The sequence below is a fragment of the Haliotis rubra genome, unplaced genomic scaffold, assembly GCF_003918875.1.
Source record: "Haliotis rubra isolate DU_JTF1 unplaced genomic scaffold, ASM391887v1 Scf889, whole genome shotgun sequence".
Classification (NCBI taxonomy): Eukaryota; Metazoa; Mollusca; class Gastropoda; order Lepetellida; family Haliotidae; genus Haliotis; species Haliotis rubra.
In genome coordinates this window covers 225613-248426 of record NW_025767622.1, presented here as the reverse complement: position 1 = coordinate 248426, position 22814 = coordinate 225613, and the positions used below count along the sequence as shown (strand labels likewise).

The window sequence follows — 22814 nt, the reverse complement described above, 5'->3', positions numbered from 1 at the left end:
AGAGGGGAATCTCCGGCATCGTCAGAGGCAGCATCTCTCCCTCAGACATCTGTGCTTGAGGTTGGCCTTCATGGGATATCTCTTTGGGGCTAGCAGGACTGGTCCCTTGACCCTTCTCGCTCTCTTCAATAGCACGGCTGGCTTGTTGATAGTTCTCCCACAAATCAGCAATCTCCAACTGCTTCTTGGGAGTCCTGGGTGCTTTGAGACTCTTAAGCTTTTGGGGTGCCTTGGTGATTGCTTTGGTGGATGGGGCCTTGGTATGTGGCGTCTTGGTGGGTGTGTTGGGTGCTGTCTTGGTGACCTTCTTTGCCTTCTTTTGTTTCTCCTTTGGAGAAGTCTTGGCAGGAGTGGCCTTGTGAGGCATTCTTTTTCGACGGACGGGTTTGGGCGTCATGTCTGTGACCTCTGGATCATTGGAGAACAAGGCTAGAGTGCAGGTGGCACATTGAAGATCATAGCTGGGTGGGTGAGCCCAGAGTTTCACCTGGAGTTTGTCCAGCAGCTTGATGTACAGTACTTGATTGCTCAAGGTCATAGGACGACCATTCCTCAACTTGAACACGATGTGTAACAGCTTGCTGAGGAATGTCTCCCCTGCATTTTCTACGGCATGCGCATCGTTGATACCTATGAGCACCAAGGGAACAGAGTTGTTGGCGCTGTCGGAGAGGAGCTGTAAGTGGTCTTGGTGATACGACATCCAGTAATAGTCTTCCTCAGTCAACTCACAGAAGCGGCCCATCAACCCATACAGTGTCTCTCTTTTCGGATGAATACCCGCCAGCTTGCGGATGATCGACGGTAACTTTTGTTCCATCACTTGGATCTGGTCCTGGAGATCCATGTAGTTCGTCTTGTACAAGTGGTGTTGAGCCATTATGTTGTTGTGGAGATTGGTGAAGTCAGAAGCCAGGTCCTTTGCCTGCGAAGCCATGTTGACGAAAGTAGAAGGGAGGTTGCCTGGAGATGTCATGTTCAATGGCTGAGCTGCTGCGACTGATGACCCACCCGAATGATCCGGGGGTTGATAGGGAGAAGCAGGGCGAGCTACGACGCCACTTCAAATCGCGTCACGATCCTGTTGCTTCTGCACAGCGTCTTGCACGGCTTTTCTGAACCGTTCTAAAAAGTATCTCTCTTCTAGATACGATGCGACCACAAAGAGCAGAGTGAGCAACATGACTAACTCGGTCAGAAATGCCTTTTTATATACAGGGTGATGATGACGTCACTTGGGTTTTTCCAATGGTTTTGTTTTTTTCTCAACAATGGATGGCGTCACTTGGGTGACCATGACATCCACCTGGATCACTATCGCAGAAAGAAACGGAAACAGGCCGTTGGATTCACCAAGAAATGTAAAGCATTGTTTTAAGAGAAGGCGTCATTTGGCTTCAACTCGTCAGACAGTGCAGACGTATCAGCATGAGTGCATTCGATGTCCACGATGCGGAATGGGTGTCTCAAAGACCAGGCACAAGAAGTTGTATGTAGATATATCCCCATGGAGACAACCTGAGGATATTCCTTCTCCTCTGTCATCATCCTCAGAGGATATTCCTTCTCCTCTGTCATTCTGGTGGAGACAACCTGGATACACCTTGAAGAATCCTACTCACCCCGAGTATGCTCAGTTTCATCAACGTGCGAGGTCGTTTCGAACATGGCCTATACAGATGGCCCATTCGCCTTATGACTTGGCCATGGCTGGCTATTCTATCATGGACGTGGTGATAGTGTGATCTGTTATTGCTGCGGGGAAACTGAAAGCCACAGACCAACCTTGGCGAGAACATCTGAAGCATGCCAAAGTCCCTTGTGAGTACTTGTGCCTGTTTTGTCCTGAGGAAGAAGTCAATGACAACTACAGACGACTGGTGGCCAAAGGAGAATGCAAGAGAAGAGCAATGTGCTTTGAACACGGTACACCACCAACCACCACCACCTGTAGTTGTTGGGGTCGTGATGTCCCTGATCAAGCGAGATAAAGGACCGTCCAGATGGAAAAAGGGGTTCAGTTCAACACCAGACACGGTACGGTGAAGAGCTGTTGCCAAGATGATGCACCAGGATGCCTGCAAATGTTCCAAGGATCAACTGGATCTCTTTCCTGCCCCCCTGTCATGACTTTTGTCCAAGAAGGTCAGTGTGTTCATAACAATCCTCTTATGCCATCTTCGGTCATGGATCCCCGCCATAAACATTGCTAACCTTGTCAATGCCTACATCGATTTGAGTCAGTGTTACTTCCTGCATCTTTGGTCAAATGAAATAAAAAGATTGACCTATCGTTATTGTTTGCATTGGTCGCAACATTCTTTTGAGAGATGGATGGGCCTGAAAAGGACCGCTGGTTTGGTGAGATGGGCTCACAGTGGTAGTGACCATAGGCGTGTTAAACACTGACAGGCGTGGATGGCCATCTTTGTTTTCACAGGGCACTTGCTACAATGGGGCAAACGCCTGATACCCGTGAAGATCCGGGTTTGAATTGGTCTTCAGTAACCCATGCTTGTCGTAAGAGGCGACTCACGGGATCGGGGTGGTCAGGCTCGTTGAATTGGTTGACCCATGTAATTGTATCCCAATGGTGTAAATCGATGCTCATGTTGTTGATCACTGGATTGCCTGGTCCAGACTCGATTATTTACAGACAGCCGCCATATAGCTGGAATATTGCTGAGTGCGGCGTAAAACTAAGCTCAAGCACCCACTCACTCAGTCAAACGCCTGGTGAGAGTGTCCTTCAATACTGTAGCACAATAGATACACTGAAATGTGACATTATAGGCTGTTGTACCATTGGCGTAGACAGGAAGACCTGCACCACCTTAGGTCACAGTCTCCTCCAATTTAACATTGCTAACCCTGTCAGTGCTTACATCGAATTGAGTCAGTGTTGGCGCTGCATCTGCCCCAAATCAAGACTACTGATGACACGGATGCAATTTATGATGGCAATGAGCCACTCATCATGTCCATGGCGAACGACATGATGCATTTCCTCTTTCGAGAAGTTCGTGTGTCTGTAGGACACAATCACTTGCAAATTACTCACTAATCACTTAATTGGAACCTATCCTACCGAGCCTATTTGAAAACGTGACTAAGCTATGCCCAGAAGGCAGACAAAAGGGCGTATCTCCAGAACCCAGGATGGTACACAGTTATGCAATGTCTAGATGAAACTGGATAAGAATAGTCTTATGCCCTCTCTTCAAAGAATGTCAACACATGTTGTTTTCTTTGTTACATTGTTACAACCAGTATACATATACTTCCCCTTCTTCATGTTCCATTATGCTTGACAACGGTACAAGAACCTGTATCGAAACGTCGCACTCACGAATAAAAAGAAGTTGTTATCCATAAAGTTTGTTCTATATTGTTTCTCAGGTCTAACAAGACAGCATCAAACTGCTTTCCGAGAACGACGGGAGGTCTTCAGGTTGTTGACGCTGCAACCAAACTGGATTGAAGTTCAGCGTATAACGATGAGTGTTGCCCCGGAACTTCTTGCGTGTTATTTGGGACGTCGGTTCCAACCAGTAGGGCACAGGCGCCTCTTCAAGTTCTTCTTCCTCTGCTTCGTTCATTCCTGGTGACGACATGGTGAGAACTGACAAGACCCACGCTGAGCCTGGTTTATATACACAACGTCATGTTGTTTTTTCCCCATGGGTGTTTTCCTATGGGATTTTCCTGTGGGTTTTTTCCCTCCTCTAATTGGTTTTGCCGTCATGACGTCACATACCCTATGACGTCACGCAACACACTTCCCTAGGCACGTGATCGGGATGAACGCGCACACCGGAACCGGAACCCGACGTCATTGCGATGCGTGCGCCATCATGGTCCGGACGAAAGTGACCGGAAGTGCCGTCATCTTGAAAAAGACGCCAGGGTGACGTTATAGACTACTAACGTTGTTCATATACCATACATATGATAAAGGATTCGAATGTAATAGAAATCATGTAATTTAGCAGAAATATCCCCTAAAAAACACGTCAGTACAAATTCAAAATTAGATAGGCACTGTAATCAAATCATAACAGAAATGGACGTACAATAAAAAGCGGATTGACACCATTTTGTGAATCACACAATTTCAAGACATTACGTGAATGTTTGCAGCCCAATCAGGCTCTTGACTTCAGTATCTAGTGTGACCACCACGAGCGGCAATAACTGCAGCATAGCTTCTATGCATGCACTGCACCAATCGACTGATGAAGGCCATTGGCACCTGGAGCCACTCTGAGAAAGGCCTGGCGCAATAAGTCGGCTGTGTTCGGCCATGGTATGACATTATTCAGTCTCCTCTGAATTTCATCCCAAAGATATTCACTTGGGTTTAAATCAGGACTAAGGGCTGGCCACTGCATAATGTTGACACCGTTTTGCTGCAGGAAGTCCCGTGTAGCTCTGGCAGTATGGACCCGGCGTTATCATGCTGGGAAATGTGGTTCCGGTGACGTGCGAAATGTGGTATGACGTGGGGTCTGAGAGCTTGGTCGATGTAGCGCACCGCTGTGATGCCGCCTCCTCTCCCTGGACCAAGGTTCTGGAACACCACAGGACCCTCTCTCTGGTTCAGGCCTATTCCACCCCATACCATGATGGTTGCACCTCCCCTCTTTCCATGAGGTCGCCATATTCTTGTTCTGCCATCTGCAGTTGATACGCAGTACCGACTCTCATCTGTGAACAGAACAGTTCTCCATTGCCTGTATCGCCAGTTTTGGTGTTGTAGGGCAAACTGTAGACGTTCACGCCGATGACGAGGGGTGAGGGTAGGTCCACGGTAAGGTCTACGGCAATGGAGGTTCCCGCTGTTAAGACGTCGGCGTACTGTATCAGTACTGATTGGTCTTCCGTGTGTTCCCACTGTCTGGCGTTCTGTTTTGGATGCCTGCATGACGGGATTCTGTACATGCTGTCGCACAACATGGCGGTCTTGTCGTCTTGTGGTGACCCTTGGTACCATCTCCTTTATCAGGTTGCGTTTTTGAAACCATTTCCTGGGTTCAATTCTGAGTTTGTGAAGGAATGTCTTTGCTTAGGTAAAGTTGGAGATGTTGTCAAAAATATACAATCAAAACATTAAATGAGTTTACAGTTATCCGTTTCTGCGAAAGAAAATTCCAAACTGACGTTTCTTTTGCTGCTAGTATAATATCACAATACAGATTCTGAAGACTATTTTGTACAAGTTGCAGGGCAATATACTGATATATAGAGAATACTACACGAGGTCTCATTACATACGAATTATACGAAACGAGTGTCCTTCCTATGGTATCTGACCGAGCGAAAGCGAGGTCGAATAACATAGGAAGATCACAGAGTTTCGTATAATTCGTATGTAATGAGACCGAGTGTGGTATTTTATTTATTACCCACGTCTTACATGCATTTAAATTGACAAAATAGCGTATTTTTGTTATGTTTTTGGTTTCAAACCGAAACCGGTTTCATAAAGAGGTTGCGGAAGAGTTTTGTACTGTAGTACAATATTTGCATGACGTCACACTAATGACGTCACTGCCATGGTAACCGACGTCACGATGCATGTCAGTTGTCATCGCCTCGTACAGCCTCCTACAGTAAACTACTCCGTTGCACCTCGTTTCTTGGTTTCCAGTTGCTTCATTCGGCTAACATCACTGGTGGAAACATTGCGTTTATGTTTTTCGACGGATATAATGTCTCAGTTCGACTCACAATTAAACAGCGACACGGCAACGTTCGCAATGTTTACATTCCCACAATGCATTTAAGTTGTAGAATGAATGAATTCACGTGTTTGTTATGAATGAAAAATAGTTACGTCAGAATGTGACCTAATTGAGAGGTCATCGGTTATCAATCAAATCGTTAGAATTTCAGGTCAAGTCGTTACGACACAGGTCAACGCGATACGACACTCGTGTGACGTACGAGATTAATATGCAACTACCCATACGTTGACCACGTGGGTAATAATGTTGTATAACACTTACGCTTAATATATGTTCAACATATAACCACAAACCACCTGTGGATTACCCGTTTCGATTATTCGACGAAACATATTCCACTTGACGTGAAAGGCAAAATGGCTAAGAATACACCGTGACAGGATCGTTCAATGCTGTAACACGCACAACAAAGACTTCAGTTAGCTACTTTTTATTCTCCCCAACTTAGAGTGATTCCAAACTGGACACGTTTTGTGGTTTAAGTTTGTTCCGCACTCAGCAATATTCCAGCAGTGATTAACAGCATGAGAATCGATCTACACAGTTGGGATACGATAACATATGTCAATCAAGTCAGCGGTCCTGATCACCCGACCCCGTTAGTTGCATTTTACGACAAGTATGGGTCGTTGAACACCAATTCTAATCCGGATCTTCAAGGGTCGGTGGTTTAAGATACAAGCCATAGTGTTACCAGTAAACAGTGTTCAACACAGTATGCAACATACTAAACTTAATGAATACAAAAGAAGGTTTTTTTCTCAGCCAAGATAGAATGGAAATTGAAATTACGCAAACATTACGGGAAATGGTCAATAAGGAAATCCTTAAAACCAGATTATACTCACTGTGACGATAGCAGGTGAAAGTCTGTGTACTGCCAACAGCAATATTGCAGGCACTTATATCTCTCATACCTTCTGCACGCGCCATCTATGTTCAGGTTGAAACTTGTTCAGTAGTCGACAGAACTATTGAATTTACATTTCACACTCAATGTGGGCAGAGACGAAAGGGTTATGTAATTCAGTTTTATTGAAAGAAACGCACACACATTGACGATTAGAACACCTAGCCTCATTGGTTACACAAAACGTAACGCTACAATTCACAATCAACCAAAATATAAAGCATTAGCCTTCACCCTGTTATTCAGACATTGTGACTTTGAGGCCCTAGAATGTAACTGCGCTTTTGCAAAGAGCTTTGCAATGCCCTTTTTTAATCGTCTGTCGCCAAATGCATGAATACATACCGTGCTCGCTAGAAACTCGTCCACGCCAAAGCTTTCTATACACACAGTTACATGTTTACGTTTGTGAACGGTGTCTTGATAGTGTAATTGAGTTTTACTTTCGTTATTTACAGCGACTTGACGTTACATACGTTCTCGGTATCTTGTCAACACTTCATGGTAGTGATTATCTGCACTTTTTTAAAGTAATGGGGAATACAAGTGTGTCAACACTGACAATATTGGCAATGTATCGACCATATCGTGACAAGAACAGCTATCGTGGCAATTTATACAGCTATAAGAAATACATGTAAACTGGCAAAAAAAAACATCGTCAATGGACTGTAAAACAAGTAAACCAGCATAGATAGGGACGATGACAACTTCTATATTTATACCTGGTTTGATGTTATCTGGAAGGATGAATAAAACGTATTTATATCTGCGTTTAGCCTGGGTATTGTGTTTATTTCCGCCTGGCGTGATGGTGAACGCATTCTTTCTATGTTTGTACTTGATTTAAACATATTTATTTCCACGCAAAGGAACTGGATTGGTAAACAAGTATAATCTTATATGATTACCGCTCCGGGATACAATGGAAGGAAGAGTAAACATGTCATAATGAATGTACAATGTGAATGATATATAAAAAACGAGAAATAACGCCAATCATTGTTAAACAGTATATGTCATATGAAGAAATTATTTTGGATCAAATCTGCCTGTTAATTTATAAACGAGTGGACTGAAGTTAAAAGATCTTTGTTTTTACTATTGAGGAACAGTTTTGGTTCCCAAACAAAATGGATTTTTAGGTCGTGACCCTAAAACTTATGTGAAGGTCATCAAAATTGACTGGGCCCTGGGTCTTCCCTAGATGAAGCTTGGTGTCAAATATGAAGAAAATCCACTGAATATTTTTTCGATATCTTGCTGACTATCTTAACAAGCAATTTAACATGCTGACATCTTCAAAGTGTCTCTGTGACCTTGAAAATTAAGTGAAGGTCACCAAACTCGACTGGGCCTTGTGCCTTCCCTGGATAAAGCTTGGTGTCAAATATGAAGAAACTCCAGTGAATGGTGCTTGAGGTATCTCGCTGACAAGCATAACATGTAGGTTAATATGCTGAAATCTTCAAAGTGTCTCTGTGACCTTGAAAATTAAGTGAAGGTCACCAAAATTGACTGGGCCCTGTGCCTTCCCTGGATAAAGTTTGGGTTAAATATGAAGACAATCCAGTGAATGGTTCTTGAGATAGCATAACATGCAGGTAAAACGTGAAAGTCCCCTTGTGACCTTGAAATGAAGGTCAAGGTCACCAAACCTGATTTGAACCTTTCTTATAGTGTGATGAACCTAGGTACTAAATATGAAAAGAATCTAGTGAACGGTTCTTAAGATATTCCAATTTGTACGTACGTACGGACGGACGGAGGGAGCCTTATACTATATCCCCCGCTTCGCGGGTGATACTAATTTGACGTATATAGCTGTAAAGAGTACACAAAAAGAAATAATGAAATAGTATTTATAATTATAGCCACTAGAGCAAGATGATGTTGGAGATATAAATCTGTCATGTTTGTGGGCATTAAGGTCACTACATTCAAGTCGGGGACGAGAATCAGAAAATAGGAGTCTTATTTGGATCAAAAGATACTTGCCATTTGCCCACTCAGCAATTTGTTGTAAATCATCGTTCATAACAATATGAGTTACCTCAGGATAATCAATAAAAGAAGAGATCATCATATAAAAAAGTATCATCCGCAAAAAAGGCGTATTCTCTCGAGGGTAATACGCATCTTTGAAGCAGTGTTATTGAGCCGGTAGGCGAGGGATAATACTGGTGCAAACAGGCGTACATCAGATCGTATTACTCGAGGGAGAAGCACATATTGTATTTATCCTACCGCCACGTTAAATGTACAAAATGTCATTTTATTTTATTTGGAAGATCGCTACCGACAATGTGACGTGTAAACAAAATGGTGTCTGCCTCTCGACTGGATTTCAGTGAAACATATTCTGGCATCTTAAAACAGCTATACACATGGCCGATTATGTTTAAGGTGCTTGTACAAACGATTCAAAATATAAAATAGTTTGAATAAAGCAGTGAAAGTCGGTAAAATAAATGTGTACTTAGTGAACTTAGAAACAGCAAATCGAACGGTTTTCGAACTCCGGGGCACTGCATGCGTCATATTATGACGTCATACGATTGTTAGCAATACAGCTTCTCGGCGGAGAGTTTGGCGGTTACCGTGGCAGCGGGTAATATTTTTTATTCAGTTGTCACCCTCCTGGGAGGGTTGAGACGGAAACTTGTTAAAGCGTCACTGACCAATGAAATTAGAGTATTTTACATGAGGTAAGATAATACTATTTATACCTTCCACTATATCATTTATATAAATAATAAACAAGAGCAGCCCCAATACTGATCATGAAACCTTGTGTACACCAGCAAAGACGCGTTGTTCTCTATTTTCAAGGTAACTCTTAAATATTTTAACAAATTACCCTTTACACCATTTCTTTTTAATTTATAAATGATACCCTTGTGTCAAACCCTGTCGGAAGCTTTGCATAGATCACAAAATCCTGCTGTAATTTCTTGTCCCGTATCTACTGTACCGGCAATGAAATCGTAGAGATACGTTAATTGATTAACTTTAGAATGTCCTGTTTTGAATCCTGATTGAAGATTAGAAACTAAGTTGTTATCTCGAAAATAATTGAAGACGTGTTTGAAAACGCATTTTTCAAAAACTTTGCAAGACAACTTGATGAGTGCAACGGGTCTATAATTGGAACAGTCATTAATACTACTTTTTATGACTAGGGGCGACAGAGACTTCCTTTCAAACTTGAGGAAAGGTATTTTCAGAAAGGGACTGGTTAAAGACATTTGATAGAAAGGCAGCCAAACGTCGAGCGTTCATTTTAGAAACTTATTGCTAATTCCGTCTGGGCCTATTGCTTTTGTAGCATCTACAGAAGAAGGAAGATCATGGACTGCTTTAGGGTTCATATAAACGTCACATAAAGAATTAACAGTATACGAAACAGCTTCTTCAATTTTCCTGTCTGGATAACTAGGTTTTGTTTGATTTGGTAAATATTCATTCATTATATTTGCAATTTCAGTGCTATCGTCATAAAGTTGATAATTTTTAGATACTGTAGGAAAGAAGCTTAATGAGTTTTTGCCTTTTGTATAAGTTATAATCAGACACCACCTGACTTTGGTTCCGTGCTTGTCATTAATTAAGCTATCAATTGTTTTTTCTGTATAGAACTGTTTTGCCGATATGACTGATGAGATAGTTTTATTTCTGAATATTGTCCAATTGGAAAGTAGGTTGTGCCGTTAACAATCTTTTGTAAGCGATTACGTTTTCGGATCAAATTCCGGCTTTCATTGTTCATCCATGGCACATCTTTTGGCTCACTCAGCTACTTTTATGGAAACGATGCTCGCCGAGCAAGGCTATTTTCAAAATGGACGTGGACGTCCAACCAGGTGCCCACGTCGCCCGCGACAATCTCAGGAGCTTCATGCACATGGCAACATTTTAGACACATGATATCTGTGCATATGTCTCTTTCTTCATGTGTGAGGCAGTTAGTGCAATTGGGAGGCACTGATCAAACCTGAGTGTTATCAAATCTGAGTTATATTGGCTCCCGTCACACGCATGGGACTTAGCTTCGGGTGGCTGTAAAGGAAGGAAAACGTGACGACATCCATTCGTGTCGCACATGACGTGAAAGCTAAGACATAGGGCTTTCAATCCATAGTAATAACAGAACCCTGAGTTCGATGAACAAAACATGACTGTAATAAATACAGTTAATACAATGATTATCCACAATATTTACCACAATAGAACACACTCGCGCGATAACCCCTATATGTTCTAAAAATGTATTCACCAAATATAAGAACTTGGTCCTTTGAATATGTGTGCATCATCTTCGTTATTGTAAACATTACTGTTTTCATGAGGAGGTTTTCTGTCACGTTTCATTTTGTTGACCAAGACAACGGCATCTAAAATATCCGTTTCAACGTGTGGTGTAGCAATCAACAGTCGGAGCGCATCTGGCATATGCATATGAGCCACAACACAAGATGAGGTTCACAAGCTAGTTCATATGGTCAGTGATCCATGAAGGTCCGGGTTAGAATTGGCTTTCAGGAACTCATGAACAACTCATGTCGTAAGAGGCGACTAAAGGGATCGGGTGGTCAGCCTCGCTGATTGACACGTGTCATAGGTTCCCAATTGCGCTGATCGATACTCATGCTGTTGTTGTGTATCTTTACACATATATCCATGGTGTTTGTCAATTGCGTTGGTCGATACCCATCCCGTTCATCACTGTATTGTCTGGTCCAGAATCGATTATAGGTGGAATATTGTTGAGTGTGACGTAGAACTAAACCTACTCACCCACTTACTCATAGTGTTTATCAAAGACTGACATGATGTATAGAACATATTTTACCTTTCACCAAAAGAAGAGTAGAAATTTCAACAAACTGAATATGTTCTATTTTTAGTTTAATTTTGTAACAGACCCATACTGTCATCGACATAAATTATAACAAGAAAACACTTTGATGTGGGGCGAGCCTTTATTAAAATGGAAAACAATTTAATTTGCAGTATAACAAATTACCTCTAATGTTAAATAAAAATCAATGTTGAAGAACACTATGCAGAATATACGTTTCAAATCAATACCAGTCTAATTGCCTACACCATCCCTGAGGCTCTATTGCGGTTACCTCCCTTACCGTTGATACACAAGGCCCATCTCTTCATTAAAGGAAACTTTTCTTACACATGCCATGCATTTCAGAGTTAATGCTAAACTAAAACCAAAAGGAATGCATATAATTACGCACACAAGATACGATGTTTTGTAAACCTATTTATCGAAAACAGATAAAAAATGTACCTTCGATTCAACTACCCTTTGGTCTCAGAGACACTTGAATGAATGTTTAAAACGAATTTCCTTGTTCAGTGAGCCGCCAACATTTTAAAATGGCGACTACCTTTCTAGTTGTAATCAACAATTTTGAATTCAAGTTGAGTATTTTACTCCAGGTTGCTCAAATTCTGAAACGTTTTTTTTTGGGATTTGTCGTGTTAATGTTCACAAAATAGCTGCGATGATTTAATTAAACACCATATCCTGTAACAACTGATAACAGACAAGACGTCGAAATTGCTTCGTAATATTAAAAAAGATTATAAATAGGGTTGAATTAAGACATCAATCACAAGGTTCCCTCACTGAATGTTTCAGAGCGGTCGGGCGTGTTTACTTAAAACTGTTATTCAGGTTTTCGTCTTGCAACAGTAGCGTCTTAAAATAACTTAAGCCTCGTTTTTTTATAGATAACTCAAGCGTTAAGCAACAAGCAATCAATGTGAAACGTGGCGCATATTAACAATCACTGGCTTGCTTGGTCCAGACTTGATATTTACAGGTCGCCGTCCTATTGCTGCAATATTGCAGCGTTAAATAACAAACATACAGTTCACATAGGATGTTGAATATATTGACAATCACTGGCTTGCTTGGTCCAGGATTGATATTTTACACCTAACACTGACAACATTTACAACACTGACAACATTTACAAACTAATGAATTACAACATAAACAAGAATTTAAGCAATTAAAAAAATAATATAATGAATACAAATCCTTATTTACAGATGGATCCAAAGATGGCGGTGCAGTGGTTTGTGCCACTGCCATTGGACCCAGAACTGTACCTTCTAGATTACTCGATTGAAGAAGCAAACGCAATACTGACAGCTCTTAAATATATTACTAGAAACCCTAAATATGAACAAATAACTTCTTTATTCTGTATTGGTATTGACAACGACATTAGAATATATGTCGAAACGTCGCCTATATCGAATGAAGAAGTTGTAGATCCATAAACATTGTCCTCATTCTTCATCTCTTCAACCTCTAGAATGCCAATCAAAGAAACAAACATGCAGTGCACGTGGGATGTTGGGAATAACAACAATCACTGGCTATCTGGTTCAGACAGATTATTTTTCAGGATATTGTCCTTTAGTATTTCGAATGTGGCGTAAAACTGATGAGACCTTCAAAGACATAACTATAGACAAGTGGCAACATCTATAACACTATAACAAAAATATCGTCGGCTTGTGACCTTCAGCAAGAAAAGTAAATCACCTTCAACATAGCATGTTCTTTTCCAGGCGTTGCAGATGATTTGGAACAAGGACGTGTTGGTCTCAAGATTAGCTTATTACTGCTGTAAGTGAGTACTTAATGTAACGAATATAAGCTGTGTCGTCAACATGTGATATATACGTGTAGGTGACGACTAGCCTCAGCAAAAAAGCCATTCACATGAGGTGTGAGCATGAGTGGTTGTCTGTGAAAGAAATGACCTATGTATCAGTGTCACCGTCCCCTGTGTCACCATCCCCTATTTCAGTGTCACCATTTCCAACGTCACTATCCACTACTTCAGTGTCACCATCCCCTACTACAGTGTCACCATCCTTTACTTCAGTGTCACCATTCCCTGCTTCAGTGTCACATCCCTACTTCAGTGTCATCATCCCCTACTTCAGTGTCACCATCCCCTGCTTCAGTGTCACCATCCCGGGCTTCAATGTCACCACCCCGTGCTTCATTGTCCCGATTCCCTGTTTCAGTGTCACCTTCCCCTACTTCAGTGTCACCATCCCCTACTTCAGTGTCACCATCCCCTGCTTCAGTGTCACCATCCCTACTTCTTTCAGTGTCCTGATGCCCTGTTTCAGTGTCATCATCTCCCTGTCACTTCCCTAGTGTCACCATCCCCTACTTCAGTTCAGTGTCATCATCCCTAACTTCAGTGTCACCATCCCCTGCTTCAGTGTCACCATCCCCTGCTTCAATGTCACCACCCCGTGCTTCATTGTCCCGATTCCCTGTTTCAGTGTCACCTTCCCCTACTTCAGTGTCACCATCTCCTACTTCAGTGTCACCATCCCCTACTTCAGTGTCACCATCCCCTGCTTCAGTGTCCCGATTCCCTATTTCAGTGTCACCATGCCCTACTTCAGTGTCACCATCCCCTGCTTCAGTGTCACCATCCCCTGCTTCAGTGTCACCAGCCCGGGCTTCATTGTCCCGATTCCCTGTTTCAGTTTCACCTTCCCCTACTTCAGTGCCATCATCTCCTACTTCAGCGTCACCATCCCCTGCTTCAGTGTCACCACCCCGTGCTTCAGTGTTACCATTTCATGTTTCAGTGTCATCATCCCCTACTTCAGTGTCACCACCCCCTGCTTCAGTGTCACCACCCCGTGCTTCAATGTCCCGATTCCCTGTTTCAGTGTCACCTTCCCCTACTTCAGTGTCATCATCCCCTACTTCAGTGTCACCATCCCCTGCTTCAGTGTCACCATCCCCTGCTTCAGTGTCACCATCCCCTGCTTCAGTGTCACCATTCCCTACTTCAGTGTCACCATCCCCTACTTCATTGTCCCGATTCCCTGTTTCAGTGTCACCATCCCCTACTTCAGTGTCACCATCCCCTGCTTCAGTGTCACAACCCTGTGCTTCATTGTCCCGATTCCCTGTTTCAGTGTCACCATCCCCTACTTCAGTGTCACCATCCCCTACTTCAGTGTCACCATCCCCTACTTCAGTGTCCCGATTCTCTACTTCAGTGTCACCATCCCCTGCTTCAGTGTCATCATCCCCTACTTCAGTGTCACCAACCCGTGCTTCATTGTCCCGATTCCCTTTTTCAGTGTCACCTTCCCCTACTTCAGTATCATCCCTACTTCAGTCACCCCCTGCTTCAGTGTCACATCCCTACTTCATCCCCGATTCCCTGTTTGTGTCATCATCCCTACTTCAGTGTCCCCCATGCCCTGTTTCAGTGTCATCATCCCCTACTTCAGTGTCACCATCCCCTACTTCAGTGTCATCATCCCCTACTTTAGTGTCACCACCCCTGCTTTAGTGTCACCATCCCCTGCTTCAATGTCACCACCCCGTGCTTCAGTGTTACCATCCCCTGCTTCAGTGTCACCATCCCCTACTTCAGTGTCACCATCCCCTACTTTAGTGTCACCACCCCTGCTTCAGTGTCCCGATTCCCTGTTTCAGTGTCACCGTCCCCTACTTTAGTGTCATTATCCCGCGCTTCTAGGTTTTGTATTCACTGGAAGAAGTCGATGTTGAATAAGTGTCCTCAGTTGGTGATATATATGTAGAAACTGTTCTTAGGTCAGCAAGAGGAACGTCCCGCGTGAGGTGTGTGTAGGAGTCGGAGACTGAACTGGCTGTTGTACCATCTGGGACATCATAGTCGAATTTCTCGGCTCCAATGTCACCATCGCCTGTTTCAATGTCACCATTGCCTGTTTCAATGTCACCATTGCCTGTTTCAATTACACCATTGCCTGTTTCAATGTTGCCATCTCCCGGAAGGTAATCTGCTAACACAGGCAGTGAGTCATCACGGACATCGCTTGTGCTGCCTTGGTTCTGATTCGGTAACCCGTCGTCAAGGTCTGTTTCATCTTCTCTTATTTCCCAATATTTGTGCAATTCCAGGTAGTGCATGTAACTGGGGTCTACTTTGTTCTGAGTACCAGTTTCAGCCTGGGTTGACCTGTTTGAATAAAAGAGATAAAACAGAACGTTATAGAAAACACATGTAACGATGATGTGTCTTGTTTGCCTGTTGTTTAATGCCTTCTTTTGGCAGTAACCCTGCTAAATGATTGTGGTTCATAGCGGCAAAGTCAAATTACATTTTCCTAATGCTATGATGTAACACACGGAATTATACTGACCCGCAATGAAGATTTTTTTTCAGATCATTTCCAGATCATTTTGAGTTCAAATCCACTTCATGTTTCCGAAAACAGAAACATTCGTGAAAACGCATTCTTTATCATTCGTTAAAAAAAGGCAATCCTGATAATGCAGTATGTGCACTTCATGAGGTCTTTCCCATATATTGCACGTGTATAGAGAGGTCAGTAGCCAGTCTTAAACATCTGCAGCAACATGCACACGCTCTGAAGCCGGTACTTCACAAAATGTTGTTGCTAGGCGCCTTAATGTCAACCAGTCCACCATTGGCCTTCTTGTCAGTCGTCACCAGAAGACAGGGGCCGTTGCCGACTGCCCTCGACCAGGGCGACTTCCGGTAACGACGGTCAGACAAGATCGACAGATGTGACTGCGCACCTTCGAGATCGCTTCAGAACGGCAACAACAGCAGCAGCAGTGTTGGTAGCCATGGACAGTCATTCGACGCCTGAGACAGGCCGGCCCCGTCACAGCCAAGCCCGACGTCAATTCGCACAGCAGTATGCCCAAGCAACAACAACTTTTCTTCCGAAGGCTTGTCTTTTCAGACGGTATTGTGTACCTATCCGGTATTGTGTGTCATTTCTTGATGAAAGACAGCGTGTTTACAGATGTCGTGGGGAACGTTATGCAGGCCCATGTGTTAGATAGAGAAATCGATTTGGTGGTGATAGTGTAATGGTTGGGGAGCCATCAACGCACGTTTCAGGAGGTGAGGTAAGGAAAAAATTGGGTTTAACGTCGTGCTTGAGAATATTCCGCTCATATGTCGACGTGCATGCGTGTGTATGTGTATGTGCGGCTGCTTTTACTAGCCCAGACTTAAGCTGGTTTTATAGTGCTAGCCCACTGAGATACCAGGCCGCAGTGAAACATGAATACCCCACTCAGACACATTATACTGACTCCGAGCCGACCAGTGCTTGTTGTACCCATTAATGCCGAGCGCCAGGCAGGGACCAACAAGTACCATATTTTAAGGTCTTTTGGTATGACGGGGATCGAACCCGCGACCTTCCGCTTATACGTTTCAGGAGTGATCCGCTTGTCATCCAAGGTAATCTGACTGCACAGCGTTATGTGGATGAAGTTCTGAGCCCGCAGTGCTTCCTTTGCTGCGCCGTCACCAACGCCCCTCGACATCCACTAACATTCCAACATGACAACGCCCGTCCTCATGCCGCCAGGGTGACACAAACATTCATTCAGCAAGATGGAATTAATGTAAAGGACCGGCCAGCGTATTCACCAGACCTCAGGGTTTATCGACGTTAGCCACCGCCAGCCAACGACGCAGATCTCACAATGTCCTTGCAGCAAGAATGGAGGAACATTCCAATGGCCTTCGTTGCTCGCCTCTGCGACTCATTGCCCCATCGTCTCAATGCCTGCGTCACACAAGATACTGACAATGTTTAGAGGGATGACCTTGTTTGACCTTATCTATATCACTCGCATTTGCTGATATCCAATTTTTTCAGAACCATAATCATTGCTTATTACCCATGTCATACACTGAAAATGATTTTTTGTCACTTTATTCTACATCAAAATCACTTATGCGTTTTCATTGCGGGTCAGTATATATAAATTGAAATCTGTCATTTCAAATCCGAAAGATGTCCATAAGCGTTTGAACAGCAATGACGATCGACAAACAGTCGGATAGTATATTGATTTATCCGTCTCCTTTAAGTTCTAAAATCAACATGTCCCGAATCTGTCCGCGTTGTGGCCGTTCTTTTCATAGGTACATACCGAAAAACAAGAGACTTTCCCGAAAACCCGAATTTTAGACCATGTGGCCAGGATACATGAAACATTTCATCTGCTCACAAATCCATGTTTGCAACACCACAAAGCTAACTTTACAAACATAATAAATAATTACATGAGATCCGATTGCGGTTACACGAGCTTAACACCTATCACATTAACATTCCAGTTCTTAAAGGACATTCTGTAAATTACTGATTCAGTATTAGACATTCCATTACTGACGTAGTGAGCATTGGCATACACAGTTGGGATAGAATGATATGCACAGCCGACTCAGTGAATCCTCCACACGGAAGTCGTCTTATAGCATGGGTTGTTGACGACCAGTCTTAACCCAGATATTCTTTGGGGCATTGCTTTAGACCTACCTATGTGCATCAAGGCCAACTCATGACATAATATAGCAACACTGTACTGTCTTAAGACTATATATAGTGTAATTCTAATTAACATAAAATATACACAAGTACCTGATATCTCATGTTTGCAAAAGAAATATACAGGACGTTATAGAAACAAGAGGTTTTTAATTGTTATAAAAGCTAAGCACACTTCTTACGTGGAAAGAGATACTTGCAAACCTGGCAATGTATTTATGTCATGTACACTAAAACAAAATGTCCTGATGAATTTACTGACTGTTATAGCTTGACAGAGCCAGTCTAATTTTGTATCGTAAACCATGATATTTGTAAATTGGTTTCATTCATGAGTGCCAGGACTTTTAAGATATTGTGCAACGAAGGGGGGCTTGGTTTAGTTCTCATTTCCATTTGTATCTGCTCTCTTAGCAAACAATCTGTCACTAGTGTCAGGGCACATCACCATGAACAGTTTAGTGTAGATTCCAGTAAATCCCTCTTGCTTTCATAGAATAACGTTCACAGGTTACTAATGCAGGCTTGCATGAACTGCACCTTTCGATATCTACCAAGCAGGACATATGTCAGCCCCCCTTAGTATTCCAAATGTATCATACATCGGCAGGATCACTACATATGCTCTAGGTATAGCCAACCTTTTTGTAGTTCAAAGCATTTCATATTACAAATGACAGCATTGGTATTTTCGCATTCATTAAATAACAAAAATGTTAAATAGGTTCACCCATTTCTGGACTACATCCATATGGATAGGTACAGTCCTTACATGTACCTGGAGTTACCACTGACAACACTCAGACGCACAGCAAGTAACATAAGAAAACACATCACACGTCAGTGGAAACATACGGCACTAAGGCAACGCAAAATACCTCGACTCAAAATTAGCAAGATATGACTATATTATAGTTTACATTAAGCATAGGCAGAATAATATCAAACAGCTATCAACGTTAGCATAATTCATTCTTAACATTGGTCAATACCATCTAGTATCCCCCAAAATATGGAGCAAGCTGGAACTAACATTTTCTCCTGTGGTGTCACGTGTAGTTCAGAATGGCAAGTGGTTGAGGAAATGTGCAAAGAATCACAAAGTGAGCCTGATTACTCAATCAGTAAGAACAAAAGTTAGTCATCTGATGAAACGAATCTCATCGAGAATGATAGTGATAGTGATAGTCACTAGGCCAAAGCAGAGGTATATTATTGCTACAAGGAGTTGGAACATCGTACACGTTATAAATGAGCACAAAGGACTTGAATGTCAACACACTTGACCTTACAACCAAGCCACAACATATCCATAAGATATTACTGTAAAGATTTGTTTTAATACAGTTATTTTTTTTGTACAAACGCCCATTACTTGGTGGCGAAATAAACTGTAATGAGCAACACTTTCCTTTACATGTTTGAATTCATAACGCTACAAAATCACTCTCTTACAAATGCATTCCAGCAATACGCATCCCACATTGAGTCTGTGGCAATGAACTAATGTGGGCCTTAAAAGTAAGCGCTTTACTTTCGAGGAGAAGGTGCAAAGGAAGTTTCAATTGGAAAGATGTCTTCAGAGGCCTTCTAGTAATGAACTCATTGTAAGTGACCTGTTGACAGCAGCTTCGACGTTGCTAGCAATGTTCTGGGGAAAAGATTGTATAGAATGTACTTCGTAAACGTTATGTAAACGTTACATCACGTTGCTGTCAAAAGGTACAGAAAATTCAAAGAAACAAATAAATTCGTTAGGTTTATCAAAACGGACAAGATCAGGTTTGTTGGCTGGTCTGAGGCAGTATATGGGCCGATTCCAAAGAATCATTGAAAAGCATCATTTTCCGTGACGCCCTGGACATGTTCAGGGTCGTGCCATGGATGGACCTTGGGGTCAAAACAACAGACATGGCGGAGACAGTAGTAGAAGCATGCTATCAGTCATTTAAGGCATGCTGTTTGTGCCAAAGAAGGGCATCCACAGTCGGCATTTCATGTCACTATTGTTTTAAGAATTACAGTTAGGCGATTGCGAGTTGGAAGTGACTAGACCTTGGCAGCAAAAAAGTTGCCCTTGTTTCATATTTTAGACCAGCCGACTACATCCAGACGAAGGAGTCGGTTGGATTGCTATTCTGTTCCACTACATGTACACACGATGCAATGGCTTCTCAGAAAGCTTCTCCACAAATGACCGATGATGGGCAGACTTGGTGAAGGATTTCAGCTGGTTTACTCCCATCACTGTACCGTCCAGCAGTACATTGCCATAAAAAAAATCAACCTCAAATTTCAGAAGTGCGTCCACATTAATCAAATTGGCATATATAAACGATTAAGAGAGGAACGAGGTTGGTGGGCTCTGTTATCAGACATGATCCTTTTGGTCAGGCAGTCAAGACTCTGGATATCTTGTTTTGTCTGATCAACTAATCCAAAGGAATAGGAGAGGACTGGCAAAGCAAAAGTATTGGATGCTTTGATCTTGTTTCGAGCATTTAACTCTGAGATTAGATGTTTATTAAGTGAAATTCTGCCCAAAGTTTTTCTTGAATTTGGACATTCTGGTGCTTGTCTCGAACTTGCATTCCAAGATAGGTGAAGGCCTGATCTTCCACAAGATGCTCAATAACTCCTCCCCATTGTAACTTGGCCGATCCATCATTAATGACCTTGCCACGTTTCAAATGAAGAGTATTGCATTTATTGAGTCCACATGTCATGCCAATACCGTTAGAGATTGACGCTAGTTTCAAATTGGTGTCTCCTTTGGCAAAGAGCTCGATGTTGAAGATCTATGCTGAGGAGGTCCAAGATGGTTACCCTCCACTTTAGTAAGCAGACAGCTCAAATGAATTAAAGACAAACAAAAAAGCAGAGAACCATGTTGACCCACCTACCCCGTCGGCGACGTGGGCTACAGCCGCAAGTCCACGTAAAACATTAAGTGATGATGGTACTACTTCACTTCTGCTTGGCAGTTTATAACAGCTGTTACCGAAACGTGGCATTATGATACAATAAGTCTACTCTAACCTGGACGTTCATGATGTATTTTGCTCCCTGAATGCGTTCGCTGATAATTTGCCAATAAGTGGTCACAACTCTCACATCGTCCGAGCTTTCAATTCCGTATGGCGTCACACGTGGACGACAGGCTCATTCAAATCCTGAAGCTGACTATCCATAGATTTCCGTAATCTTTCCACTTCCTAAAATGCCTCTGAAAGAAGCTTTTTGAAAACTATCATTTTTGCTGTAATGGATCACATGGCTGCACAACTCTAATTGTAATATATATAGAGAGAATACTACACGAGGTCTCATTACATACGAATTAAACGAATCGAGTGTCCTTCCTATGTTATATACACGGTATGATACCATAGGAAGGTCACGAGTTTCGTATAATTCGTATGTAATGAGACCGAGAGTGGTATTCTATTTATTACCCACGTCTTACCTGCGTAAAATTGACAAAATAGTGTAGTTTTGTTATTTTTATGCGTTCAAACCAAAACCGGTTATAAAGTGGTTGCAAAAGAATTTTACAAGACGTCACCCTCGTTACCAAACGTACCCTTGGTGACCGACGTCACGGTGCATGTCAGTTGTCATCGCCTCGAGCAGCCTCCTACATGAAACAACTCCATAACACCCCGTTTCTTGGTTTGCAGCTACTTCACCCGGCTAATATCACTGGTGGAAGCATTTCGTATATAACGTTTATATTTTTCGACGGATAAATTGTCTCAGTTCGACTCAGGATTTAAAAGCGGCACGGCAACGTGTGCAATGTTTACATTCCCACAATGCATTCGTGGACTGTTGCGTGACTAGTCAGCTTCATCTGGGTGTACTGATCTAACTTAAGTTGGTAGTAGAAATACCACGGTGATATTGCCCCATGAGGTTTACGAGAAGGTGTGTGTGTGTGTGTGTGTGAAGGTGTGTGTGTGTGTGAATAGAACAGCGCGTCAGTTAGCTCTGAGCGATTATTGTACGACACAGTCGCTTTTCGGTTTTGTTTTCTGCCTTAGGTTAATCGTAATTAACCTTAGAAAGTATTAAATTTGGCATCTTAGAAAGAAATACAGTTCGCTCTACCACCACGTATAGTGTAATAAATTACCCTTATGTCCTGACCTATTAAAACGTTGGAAATATCTAACTTAATTGACGGAGTAAAAGTTGTAGAATGAATGAATTCACGTGTTTGTAATGAATAAGAAAGTAGATCCGTCACAACGTGACCTAATTGAGATGTCATCGGTTGACCAATCAAATCGTTAGATTGTAAGGTCAAGTCGTTACGGCACAGGTAAACGCTATACGACACTCGTACGAGATTAGTATGCAACTACAATACGTTGACCACGTGGGTAATAACGTGACTTATGAACATATGCTCAGGATATATTATATAAACCATTGGCTTTGCTTTCAGAAAAGATTTCTCATGATGATAGAAATGGTTTTGTTGCATTTATTGACACAGTTAGTGCGGTGTCTACTTTCTGCCCAAATGAGACCAGAGGTTACCTATTAATGAAGTCCAGCATTTCACATATTTTTTCAACAAACTTCAAAATACAATTTTCTTTCAAATGGAACGGCTTGCTTGAACTTTGACATATTCAACAGGGAGTGGTGAATTTGGTTAATACCGTGATCTAGACCGACCACAAAGTAGTGATGTTCTGGACAAATACTTCATACAGAGAAAAGATTATCCATTACGTTCTCTAAAGGAATTAATTAACTCG

General features: G+C 42.4%; 1 protein-coding gene across 1 annotated transcript in view; it reads right to left on the bottom strand.

The window, feature by feature from the left end:
- The window catches only part of LOC124263534 (cell death abnormality protein 1-like), a 215522-nt gene that overhangs the window by 76701 nt on the left and 116007 nt on the right, over positions 1-22814 (bottom strand). The window lies entirely within an intron of this gene.